The sequence below is a fragment of the Alosa pseudoharengus genome, unplaced genomic scaffold (genome assembly GCF_046254945.1).
Source record: "Alosa pseudoharengus isolate Yale_2024_CS ecotype anadromous, Long Island Sound unplaced genomic scaffold, YU_APseudo_1.1 YU_APseudo_1.1_scf_25, whole genome shotgun sequence".
In the NCBI taxonomy this organism is placed as follows: domain Eukaryota; kingdom Metazoa; phylum Chordata; class Actinopteri; order Clupeiformes; family Clupeidae; genus Alosa; species Alosa pseudoharengus.
The window spans coordinates 305,331-317,676 of NW_027468696.1; the positions used below are offsets into that span (position 1 = coordinate 305,331).

A 12,346-nucleotide genomic window follows, 5' to 3' on the forward strand; every position below is an offset into this window, starting at 1 on the left:
AATTACCTCGATTTAGGCTACCACACAGTGGTTAACGAAAATCGAAAATCGAAATCTGCTTTTGATAGCCTACCGGTACCGCTCCACAAAACGAAAAAATATCTTAATTTGCTGTCTACGTTATTGTCAGTGTTGGGGGTAACACGTTACAAAGTACAATTCAAATTTCAGTAATTTGTTACAGTTACTGAATAGCTGTAACGTCCATTCCTGCGTTACTCTTGATATCTCTAATATATTGACTTATTGTTTCCATAGGCATGCAGTGATTGCTTATTGAAAGTATAGATTAGCCTAGACACAAATTATTTCATTGTAGAGATATGCGCAGAATAGAGCACGCATTCTCTCCTTGCACCGCTCTCCCTCAAACAGGTTGGCTTCAGCCCGCACCTCCCCTACGCAAATCAAAAGAGTGTCTTCAAGAACTGTTCATGCAGACTACAACTGGCGCGGTGTAGCCTACACAACTTTGTTCAAAATTGATGCATTCAAGTTAACTTTGCAAAGTTAGAGTTATAGCCTACTTATCACAACGTTGTCAATCGCAAACGCTAATTTATTCTAACGTCTGTCTACGGAACTACCTGCTTAATTTGCGGAGGAAGAAGAGAAAGCACCTTTTTGATAATTGAGCCAGTAGAGAAATAACTGTTCAGAACTAATCTGTAGTCTAGGGTAGGCTTCTGCAGAAAACAATGTTGTTGGCGATTTAATACTATCTAGCGACGTTTTTAACAGGCTACGCAATAGAGGCTTAGACAACGTTTTGGTTTTGTAAATTAATTTGCCCTACTTCTTGACTGCAATGTAGTCAATTGACTGCTTGACAGGTTATTTTTATTTTTCTGTACAATAAACAAATACATCTGCTTTATGCCGCAGAATTACGCACTTGGCCAGCCTATAGAACAGGCACATTTTGGAGAGAATAGAGAATGTACGCACGCAAGAATCTGTAGGCTATTTGTGGCGGGTTACCAGCAAACAATGTTTAATGCATTAACTCAAGACCTCAAACGTTTTCTAAACAATAAAAACAGAAAGGATGCAGCAGGCAGCAAATGTATAAGAGTAATTTACAGTGGAAGAACAAAATGCTGAATGAAGCCCAAAGCTATGAAGGCATATCTGGCAAGTTATTATTTTATGAAGACTTAAATGGTTGCGCTATAGGCCTAGTCAAGTTTGCAAGAAGGAGACATAACTCGTGAGCATGCCACACTATCCAGGGACGCGCTCACACAGCTGTGGTAGCGGGGGCAGGAGGATTACTGTTAGCGTAGGCTTTATATAAAATTCTCCAACAGAAGCCTTATTAAATAAAGGCCTGCCTTGAATGCAGGCTTGCCCAAAATAAAGGCCTGTGGTTTTTTTCGCAGCCTACAGTAAGTAGGCTAAATAACAGACCCGCCACAATATGCGGTATGATGATTTTTTACGAGCAAGATGTTTTTGGTGCCCTACGCGCACTGCATGTTCTTAAATAAAAATGAAATATCATCAGTAATATTCAACCATTATTTTGTGTAAATGGGCTATGCATTGGGTTAGACACCAGGGGCCATATTCACAAAGCCTTTTATCTTACCACTAGGAGTACTCCTAAATAGCAATAAAAGATTTTAGCTAGGAGTTTCTCTTATTAAGTTATTCACAAAGCCTTATACTATACTTACTTTTCAGACCTACTAGAAAAACAAATGTACCTCCGCGCTACTGCGGGTCACATCTAGCGCATCGACGGGAGAGGACCGAATCCAGTGTGTGAGAGAGAGAGTTCACCGGAGCGACAAAGATGTTGAATTTTAGTAGTTTTTATTATTCAGGTGCCAACATAAGGACTAACGTTTCGACGTGTGCCATGTCTTCGTCAGAGTCAAGTATGGAAGGCATAGGTGGTGGTACCATATTAAGGTGATCAGGATCACCTGACAGGTGTATAGAGGGCGGTACCCCAACCTTACTATGGCTGCCATAGAAGTAGGCTACACTCAAAAACCAGCCCTGAAGGTATATACAAAACAAATGATCATACTAACAGTATTTATAAATACACAGACTATATATATAAATACACAATATTTATAAAAACACAGAGTAAGTAGACATGGGAAATCAGGTACATAGTAACATCACAATTTCAAACTGTATAGTATTAAGCAGTGTTGGGAAAGTTACTGAAAATTAGTAATTAGTTACAGTTACTAGTTACTTCTTTCAAAAGTAATTGAATTACCTTACCAATTACTGTATATCAAAAGTAATTAGTTACTAGAGAAAGTAACTTTTGAGTTACTTTTAAGTCTGCTTTTAAAATGTCAATATGAACAGTACTGAAGTCACACACACAATAAACCTAATTTTTAGACCTATTTATTGAAGTTTCAACGGGCCTTCAAATCAATAGCCTTGTGCATGAGTTCTCAAACTTTTTCCGACCACAAACATTATACAATGCATGAAGGCTTCCCTGACCTTGTTTTGTGCCACCCCCACCATCTAGGTGGTTTGATAGATATGTACAGCACACTGCCTACTGCTTGCCTTCTACTACTACTAGTATGCATGGTGGTGCACTGACACTGAATTCTGAAATCCTTCTGTAGGCTACATGGAATGAGTTCAATGGGATGTAATGTGAAACAATGTTAAATGGTTTATTTTCAAAGCAGTTATTGTCTGCTCACACACACATACAACCTTAGGTTATCCTCATCCTGCTTTGAACACAGTTGTATTATATAGCATTTTAAGCACCACCAGTTTGGGAAAAGCCTGCGCTTCACAAGTGCTGACCTACCGAAATAAGTTCTAATGCGCATCCGAGGGTTTGGGGTTGTCGCGCACTATGCAGAAGGTTACTCTTCGGCTGATAAGGTGTTCCAGAGAGAAGTTGCATGTTCTGTCGCAGACAAATGAATCCATAACACCACGGCAATTCCGATGTGAATGTAACAGGACAAGGTCCACGCCCCTTGTCTGACCCGGTGGTGCCATTGCGAGTGGCTCTTTGCTTTCGGAGGCGAGCCAATTAGCGTAGAGAAGTGGCTACATAAATTGTTTTAGTTTGAAACCTAAAATAGCCTAAACTATTTTGCTTAAGAATTGTAACCATGGTGTAGTTATAATGGGGTCATCCTTATGTTCCCCGGGTCCTATTTTCCCCTTTTCTGAAAAAGGGTTCTATGTTCCCCGCAATTCCTTAACGGGCCCTAATATTGTTATAGTGCCGACGAAAAATGGGATGAAGAGGCTGAGGTATCTTTAGAAAATTGGGACAGTTTTTAATCTCTCTACCGGCACTGTACAAACTAGTGCAGGCAGTAGGAGGTGTGATAGTTTAACAAAGAGGAAGACACCCCCCCCCCCCCCTAATGTATGTTGTTCATACATTGTTCACATTACATAGCCATTTTTATTCTGCTCTTATAAGGTAACTGCTAATAATTTATATTACTCTAAACCTCTCTACCTTATATAAATCAACTGTATACTACTGTCTACACTGCACTATATTTATTCACCTGTCTATGCACCACCTGTCTATACTTTGTATATCACATTGCACTTTTCTCCTTTTTTGCACTTCTGGGTAAACGCAAACCACATTTCGCTGTCTTCGTACTTGTACTCTGCAATGACAATAAAGTTGAATCTAATCTAATCTAATCTATTGTGGTGAGTGCCGAACATTACTTTAACGGAGTGTCTATTCGTACCCCTGGTACGAATAGCCTTAGCCACACAACTGGGCCATTCACACCCTGTTACATAACAACAAAAACATGTTGCTCGCGTGCCAAAAAAACATGGCCGACATTCGTTTTTTCGTCAGCAGAAAGTGAAGAATTCTGAACGGTTTCAGCACTAATATCTGTTCAAATTAAAGTTTAGATGGAAAAGTTGTGTTTTATTTCCATAATCTTTGTTCAGTGAACACATACAACCGTCAGTTTGTTAGCTAACAGAAATTACGTGAATATGACGTTCAGGCCTATAAACTATAAGTTTACCTGCAAACTTCAACTTCTTGTCGAAGCAGATAGTGCAGTGGTCAAAGGCAAGGGCTGGTAAGCGGGAGACCGGGGTTCGATTCCCGTGTGATGCGTTTTGGCGGAGTGAGTGTGTATGTGTACCAACGTCTCTGGAGAGAAGGCGCGCAATTTGAACAAGAAATCGGTTCCCAAACGGAAGTTTTGATTGCAACAATTAGCTAGTTCATGCACCAGGGTGTAAATAGCATGCAGTACTATAAACACCTGGGTACGAATAGCATCCACTTCTAACTGTACATTGATGCAAACAGCATACCTTATTCAGAGTGCCTATTACACAGCTGAGCTATTCACACTCTTATATGTAACAACAAAAAAAACATGTTGCTTGTTTATTAAAAAAAAATATTATTACATTGTGTGATCAATATGCCAGATTAAATGCACAGGGGTGCAAATAGCATACACTGCTATTTGTACCAGACAAGGTACTAATAGAACACTTTGCTGTGTGCACCGGGGTACGAATAGCATACACTGATATTTGTACCAGACGAGGTACTAATAGAACACATTGCTGTGTGCACCGGGGTACGAATAGCATACATTGATATTTGTACCAGACGGGGTACTAATAGGACACATTGCTGTGTGCACCCGGGTACGAATAGCATACATTGATATTTGTACCAGACAGGGTACTAATAGGACACATTGCTGTGTGCACCGGGGTACGAATAGAATTCACTTCTTATTGCACCAGGGTACGAATAGCATACACTGCTAATTGTACCAGGGGTGCAAATAGCCTTACCCTTACTTTAATTCAAATGATTATTAGGTTATGTGAAGGAAACTTTTAATCAGTCAATGTGTTTTTCCGGGTATGCCAATAAATAGCATAATGGTGGTTACACCCATCACTGGTTGATAATTATGACATCTCATGTCACCCATGGTCATATTTTTTACCTAAGTCATTCAATTTTATTAGAAAATGTATTTATATAATGATAATACCTAACATATATCCATTTAAAATGTTTAAAAAGGCAATTATTTGCTATTTTTGGTGATATAACCGCCATCTTGGATTTTGGACCTGTGCAGTCCGGGAAAAAATTGGAAACAGGTAGTTTTGCAAACTATAGGGTCTGAAGAAGTGAAAAAACATAATTTGCAAAAATCTATATGAAATGCTCCAAACACCTTTTTTTGCTACATATCGCCCTGCACTACTACATTAGTGTCTGCAGCCATAACCATAATAGGCACAGACAGTACATTTTTAACATAGGTCCCAAATCAATGCATGATGTCACCAAACAGAAAAGACCCATTTACATTTTTGCTCATATCTCCAGAACCCTATGGAATTTGTGACAAATTATTCTTTCCATTTGTTCCTTCAGATCTCCTGCATCCAACAAACTCATCTATCTCCTCCTTGACCGTTGATCCCTACGAAAGTCGGTACACATCATCTTCAGACCAAGCTGAATAGGTTGGTATTTTTTGATTTTTGATTCGTCTCTCCGTCTCTCCGTCGTTGAAGTTACACATCAATCCAGTTTTGGGACATGGCCTATAATGATTCTATTACCTATATCGTATCTTGTAAAAGTCCAATCCTTTTCAAACGTGGTACACATAATAAATACTACATCCTCTGGATGCACACCAAATTTCAAACAATTCGGTTAATAGGGGCACTACAGCCCACACCTTCATTCTACTAAACCACACTTCTTGCCACTGCTTGGACCCTGACAATCACCGCTTGCGGTTATGTTTTGTTATTATTTCACTTAGATAAATGCCATAATTGCAGTTTGTAGCAGCCCTAGAACCGCATAGTAAACAGACTTCAAATGTAGTATAGGGACAGGGATTAGGCATTGATTAGGCATCCATTGTGTTTTTGCCTTACATAGTTCAACACCTTTAGTGTGGCCCAGCAGATTACTGCACAGGATATCATTGTCTTTCTACCTTTACAGTGGGCATTACTTTGAAATGGCCCCTTCAGTCGCGCATTACGTGACGTGAAGCTGCGTGAAACTTTAGTACCACTTTCAGCCACTGTACGTCGCTCGGTCAGTAGCCTGCCTGACGCCCCTTCTGAAAAAGCAGGAGGCTACCTTTAAACATAATTGTTGCCGAGAGGAATCCCAGCCTACGAATTCAATAACAAAATAAATCATGCATAATTAAAAATTACCTCGATTTAGGCTACCACACAGTGGTTAACGAAAATCGAAAATCGAAATCTGCTTTTGATAGCCTACCGGTACCGCTCCACAAAACGAAAAAATATCTTAATTTGCTGTCTACGTTATTGTCAGTGTTGGGGAAGTACAATTCAAATTTCAGTAATTTGTTACAGTTACTGAATAGCTGTAACGTCCATTCCTGCGTTACTCTTGATATCTCTAATATATTGACTTATTGTTTCCATAGGCATGCAGTGATTGCTTATTGAAAGTATAGATTAGCCTAGACACAAATTATTTCATTGTAGAGATATGCGCAGAATAGAGCACGCATTCTCTCCTTGCACCGCTCTCCCTCAAACAGGTTGGCTTCAGCCCGCACCTCCCCTACGCAAATCAAAAGAGTGTCTTCAAGAACTGTTCATGCAGACTACAACTGGCGCGGTGTAGCCTACACAACTTTGTTCAAAATTGATGCATTCAAGTTAACTTTGCAAAGTTAGAGTTATAGCCTACTTATCACAACGTTGTCAATCGCAAACGCTAATTTATTCTAACGTCTGTCTACGGAACTACCTGCTTAATTTGCGGAGGAAGAAGAGAAAGCACCTTTTTGATAATTGAGCCAGTAGAGAAATAACTGTTCAGAACTAATCTGTAGTCTAGGGTAGGCTTCTGCAGAAAACAATGTTGTTGGCGATTTAATACTATCTAGCGACGTTTTTAACAGGCTACGCAATAGAGGCTTAGACAACGTTTTGGTTTTGTAAATTAATTTGCCCTACTTCTTGACTGCAATGTAGTCAATTGACTGCTTGACAGGTTATTTTTATTTTTCTGTACAATAAACAAATACATCTGCTTTATGCCGCAGAATTACGCACTTGGCCAGCCTATAGAACAGGCACATTTTGGAGAGAATAGAGAATGTACGCACGCAAGAATCTGTAGGCTATTTGTGGCGGGTTACCAGCAAACAATGTTTAATGCATTAACTCAAGACCTCAAACGTTTTCTAAACAATAAAAACAGAAAGGATGCAGCAGGCAGCAAATGTATAAGAGTAATTTACAGTGGAAGAACAAAATGCTGAATGAAGCCCAAAGCTATGAAGGCATATCTGGCAAGTTATTATTTTATGAAGACTTAAATGGTTGCGCTATAGGCCTAGTCAAGTTTGCAAGAAGGAGACATAACGCGTGAGCATGCCACACTATCCAGGGACGCGCTCACACAGCTGTGGTAGCGGGGGCAGGAGGATTACTGTTAGCGTAGGCTTTATATAAAATTCTCCAACAGAAGCCTTATTAAATAAAGGCCTGCCTCGAATGCAGGCTTGCCCAAAATAAAGGCCTGTGGTTTTTTTCGCAGCCTACAGTAAGTAGGCTAAATAACAGACCCGCCACAATATGCGGTATGATGATTTTTTACGAGCAAGATGTTTTTGGTGCCCTACGCGCACTGCATGTTCTTAAATAAAAATGAAATATCATCAGTAATATTCAACCATTATTTTGTGTAAATGGGCTATGCATTGGGTTAGACACCAGGGGCCATATTCACAAAGCCTTTTATCTTACCACTAGGAGTACTCCTAAATAGCAATAAAAGATTTTAGCTAGGAGTTTCTCTTATTAAGTTATTCACAAAGCCTTATACTATACTTACTTTTCAGACCTACTAGAAAAACAAATGTACCTCCGCGCTACTGCGGGTCACATCTAGCGCATCGACGGGAGAGGACCGAATCCAGTGTGTGAGAGAGAGAGTTCACCGGAGCGACAAAGATGTTGAATTTTAGTAGTTTTTATTATTCAGGTGCCAACATAAGGACTAACGTTTCGACGTGTGCCATGTCTTCGTCAGAGTCAAGTATGGAAGGCATAGGTGGTGGTACCATATTAAGGTGATCAGGATCACCTGACAGGTGTATAGAGGGCGGTACCCCAACCTTACTATGGCTGCCATAGAAGTAGGCTACACTCAAAAACCAGCCCTGAAGGTATATACAAAACAAATGATCATACTAACAGTATTTATAAATACACAGACTATATATATAAATACACAATATTTATAAAAACACAGAGTAAGTAGACATGGGAAATCAGGTACATAGTAACATCACAATTTCAAACTGTATAGTATTAAGCAGTGTTGGGAAAGTTACTGAAAATTAGTAATTAGTTACAGTTACTAGTTACTTCTTTCAAAAGTAATTGAATTACCTTACCAATTACTGTATATCAAAAGTAATTAGTTACTAGAGAAAGTAACTTTTGAGTTACTTTTAAGTCTGCTTTTAAAATGTCAATATGAACAGTACTGAAGTCACACACACAATAAACCTAATTTTTAGACCTATTTATTGAAGTTTCAACGGGCCTTCAAATCAATAGCCTTGTGCATGAGTTCTCAAACTTTTTCCGACCACAAACATTATACAATGCATGAAGGCTTCCCTGACCTTGTTTTGTGCCACCCCCACCATCTAGGTGGTTTGATAGATATGTACAGCACACTGCCTACTGCTTGCCTTCTACTACTACTAGTATGCATGGTGGTGCACTGACACTGAATTCTGAAATCCTTCTGTAGGCTACATGGAATGAGTTCAATGGGATGTAATGTGAAACAATGTTAAATGGTTTATTTTCAAAGCAGTTATTGTCTGCTCACACACACATACAACCTTAGGTTATCCTCATCCTGCTTTGAACACAGTTGTATTATATAGCATTTTAAGCACCACCAGTTTGGGAAAAGCCTGCGCTTCACAAGTGCTGACCTACCGAAATAAGTTCTAATGCGCATCCGAGGGTTTGGGGTTGTCGCGCACTATGCAGAAGGTTACTCTTCGGCTGATAAGGTGTTCCAGAGAGAAGTTGCATGTTCTGTCGCAGACAAATGAATCCATAACACCACGGCAATTCCGATGTGAATGTAACAGGACAAGGTCCACGCCCCTTGTCTGACCCGGTGGTGCCATTGCGAGTGGCTCTTTGCTTTCGGAGGCGAGCCAATTAGCGTAGAGAAGTGGCTACATAAATTGTTTTAGTTTGAAGGCCGACGTTATGGCTGCATGCTGTTGGTTGTCCACCTGACTCCTGCCTTCACCGCGGGATCCCTTGTGCTCTTTTGGCCTCCCGCTCACTGCATGCATCCAGTGACATTCCGGTAGGTTATCGTGGCATTGCGTGAGTAGTAACGTTTCCTATATGATGTAGGCTAGTATAGCTAACACAAACTTTGGGGGTTTTAGGATTGCTGTCGGCTGCTGAACATGGGCCTCATAGCCGACCTCAGCTGATTGGTATGTCATTTTAACTGTCTTCAAAATAATATGTAGCTTGCGTGGGTTTTTAATTGTATCTTTTTCGTGTAGCAGAGCTTGCGGTAACACAAGGAGCGGCAACATCAAGGCATCTTGTTTCGAGTTCCGAACGCTGCTGTTTTGTTTTGTTTCACCTAAGTTGTGATGGTCGATTTTACATGTTTTGTTTATTGTATGTTTGTATACATTTTAACTTACACACGGGAGAATAACTGTATACCGGACGCTCTCGTCCAGCATTAGGCCATATTGTATAAAATACGATGTTCACGACACCTTTGTGAGTGCATATACTGTGCAGTGTTTGTATTGGGAGTATTGGCTTTTCCTTTGATTTTCCTCTTTTGCTGGACCGGAGCTGCAGGCCAACTGGGGTGGCTGGTTATTTCGAGGGGGTGGCGTCCCTTCACCGTTATTGCTGTGGTGCGTTTGAGAATTTTACTATTGACATGTTCACGTGTGGTGTGTCTGTAGACCCTCCCTCTGATATACTCTCCAGCCCTGGGTAAGCTCCAGCCCTGTTCCTGGCTCCTCCCATCCCTCCTCAGCCAGTACTCTAATGATCACACTCTGGTGTGTGTGTGTGTGTGTCCAGGCCTTGTAGGCCACTTGTGTCAGCGCCTTAGTGGCAAAAAGTCTGACTGTCTGGAGAGAACTCCCTCCCTGTATGTTTTTAATATTTGTTAATAAAGACAGTTTATTTTTGGAACCACGCCTCTGGTTTTCTGTGACCACGAACCTGTGTTGCCTGGTTGGGCTTCATGTACCAAGTTATAGTCCATTTGATTTGAATATTCTGAGGGGCAGGGCCTCAGATGGCGTAGTCGACATTACTATTAGAGAGCTAACCTACCACTTGCCACATTAACATACTGTGCAAATAACTCAAGTCGCTGTAGCATGTACGGTAGGCTGGTAAGTGAAATCTGCATTTTCCTCTCGAGTTAAACGTGTGCTTGTGTGTGCCAAGGCTATATATAGGCTACTGTATGTAGGCCTATTGGTGTTGTGGCGTGGCTATGTTGTAAGAATGAGAAATTGATATAACGAAGCTTTTGCGCAATAGGTGAAAAAGAGCAGAGATAAAATAAACAACAATGCGCTTTTACTGTAGTGGAGCTTACGAGATGGAAACGAAAGGGAAAAGGCTTTTAAGATCCCCATTTAAATTGTAGCCTAATGCACTCGTGTGTGTTTTAGCATAAATACGAAATAAGGAGGAATGCGAGGAGGCTCCTATTAACTGTAAAGAATGCATCTGCAATCTAAAAATGAAACACAATCGCTGGAAACAGCTAATGTCGGGAGACGTTAGATCAGAAGCAGCAAATGTGCATCTGTCATCTTGTCTGCAGTTGTTCATTCAAGATCAACAGAGTAACGCAAATAACTAACTCTTTGAAATTTCAGTAATTGTAATTGCGTTACTTGATTTACAAAAATACTTCGTTACATGCTCGTTACCACTAAAAGTAGTGGAATTACAGTAACACATTACTCCCAACACTGGTATTAAGTCATTAAGAACAAGTGCAAAATGTTCATAAGTTATCAAACTAAGCACATAGACCTACAGAAAGCACAACAAATTTAGTTCCTCATTTAAGCCATGAGGTTCAAGTGTGTTAAGGGTAAATATCCAAAACGCCTCCCTACATAAGAGTTTTTTGATCATGTCTCCGCCTCTGGAGGGTGTATTGATTTTTTCTATCCCCCAAAATTTCAATGAAGCTGGAGATCCATGATTTGCCTGCATATACTGTCTTGCCATGGCATAAGTGGTATTTTTAGTGCACATTGCTGTTTTGTGCTCTGATATTCTAATTTTTAATTGACGTTTTGTCTGTCCAATGTATACCAGACCACATGGGCATTTTAATAAGTAAATTACATGTGTGATATTACAATTAATAAAAGAATCAATAGAATAAGATTTACCCGTCCGGGGATGTGAAAAATCTTTATAATTGGTAGAGTTAGAACACTGGGCACAATTACCGTATTTGTAGAATCCCAGCGGTGGATTGGAAAGCCAGGTCGTGGGAGGCGAAAATTTCATATCGGAATGGACCAACCGGTCTCGAATAGGGCGCCGTTTGAAGACAAATCTAGGTGGCTCCGCACAGATGTATTTTAAGGCCGGGTCACTCTGGAGGATATGCCAATGCTTTTTTACAATGTGTTTTATTCTCCCCGTCATTGGCGAATAGCGGGTAGAGAAGCAGATTTTAGGATTTGATTTACCGTAAAACTCCAAATAATAGCCCGGGCTTTTATTTTCCCAAATCGCCAAACTGCACCTGCTAGTATTAGAGACAGGCGTCTATATGAGACAGGCCTTTAATTCCCTTTACACAAAACTTTTTCTCTGCAAAGATGGAAAATATTATCGAATTAATTATTTCAAACACACTGAATGTCTACCTATATGACTAGGCTATCTGATGACAATTACGGATCATCATTCATTTAGTGTTGAGATGTTGTTCATTGAGTGAGATACAGTAAGATCCAAATAGCGGGGATAGCCAGAACAGATGAAACACATTTTAATTAAACGTAATCTACATAGAGATCGTATCACACTGAAAGCTCATATTTTGTCACTAGCAAATAGCCTATATCGGTCCTTTGTCAAATACAGTTGCATTATCAGCCCTGACCAAAACTGTTTAGGAATTATTTATGCAAAAGTGGAACATGCTTAATGTTTCATTCTCCCTCCTTTTCGGCACGAATGAAACAGCATGAGAGAGCATGAACCATATGCTATATAACCGTATTTGCCAAATTTGACAACA

The 12,346-nt window shown here is 40.1% G+C and overlaps 1 long non-coding RNA gene across 1 annotated transcript in view; it reads left to right on the forward strand.

The window, feature by feature from the left end:
• The window catches only part of LOC143099155 (uncharacterized), a 37,035-nt gene that overhangs the window by 3,762 nt on the left and 20,927 nt on the right, over window positions 1-12,346 (forward strand). Inside the window, exon 3 of the long non-coding RNA XR_012981411.1 lies at window positions 5,411-5,502. This is a non-coding gene — a long non-coding RNA (uncharacterized LOC143099155). The remainder of the gene's footprint in view (window positions 1-5,410; window positions 5,503-12,346) is intronic.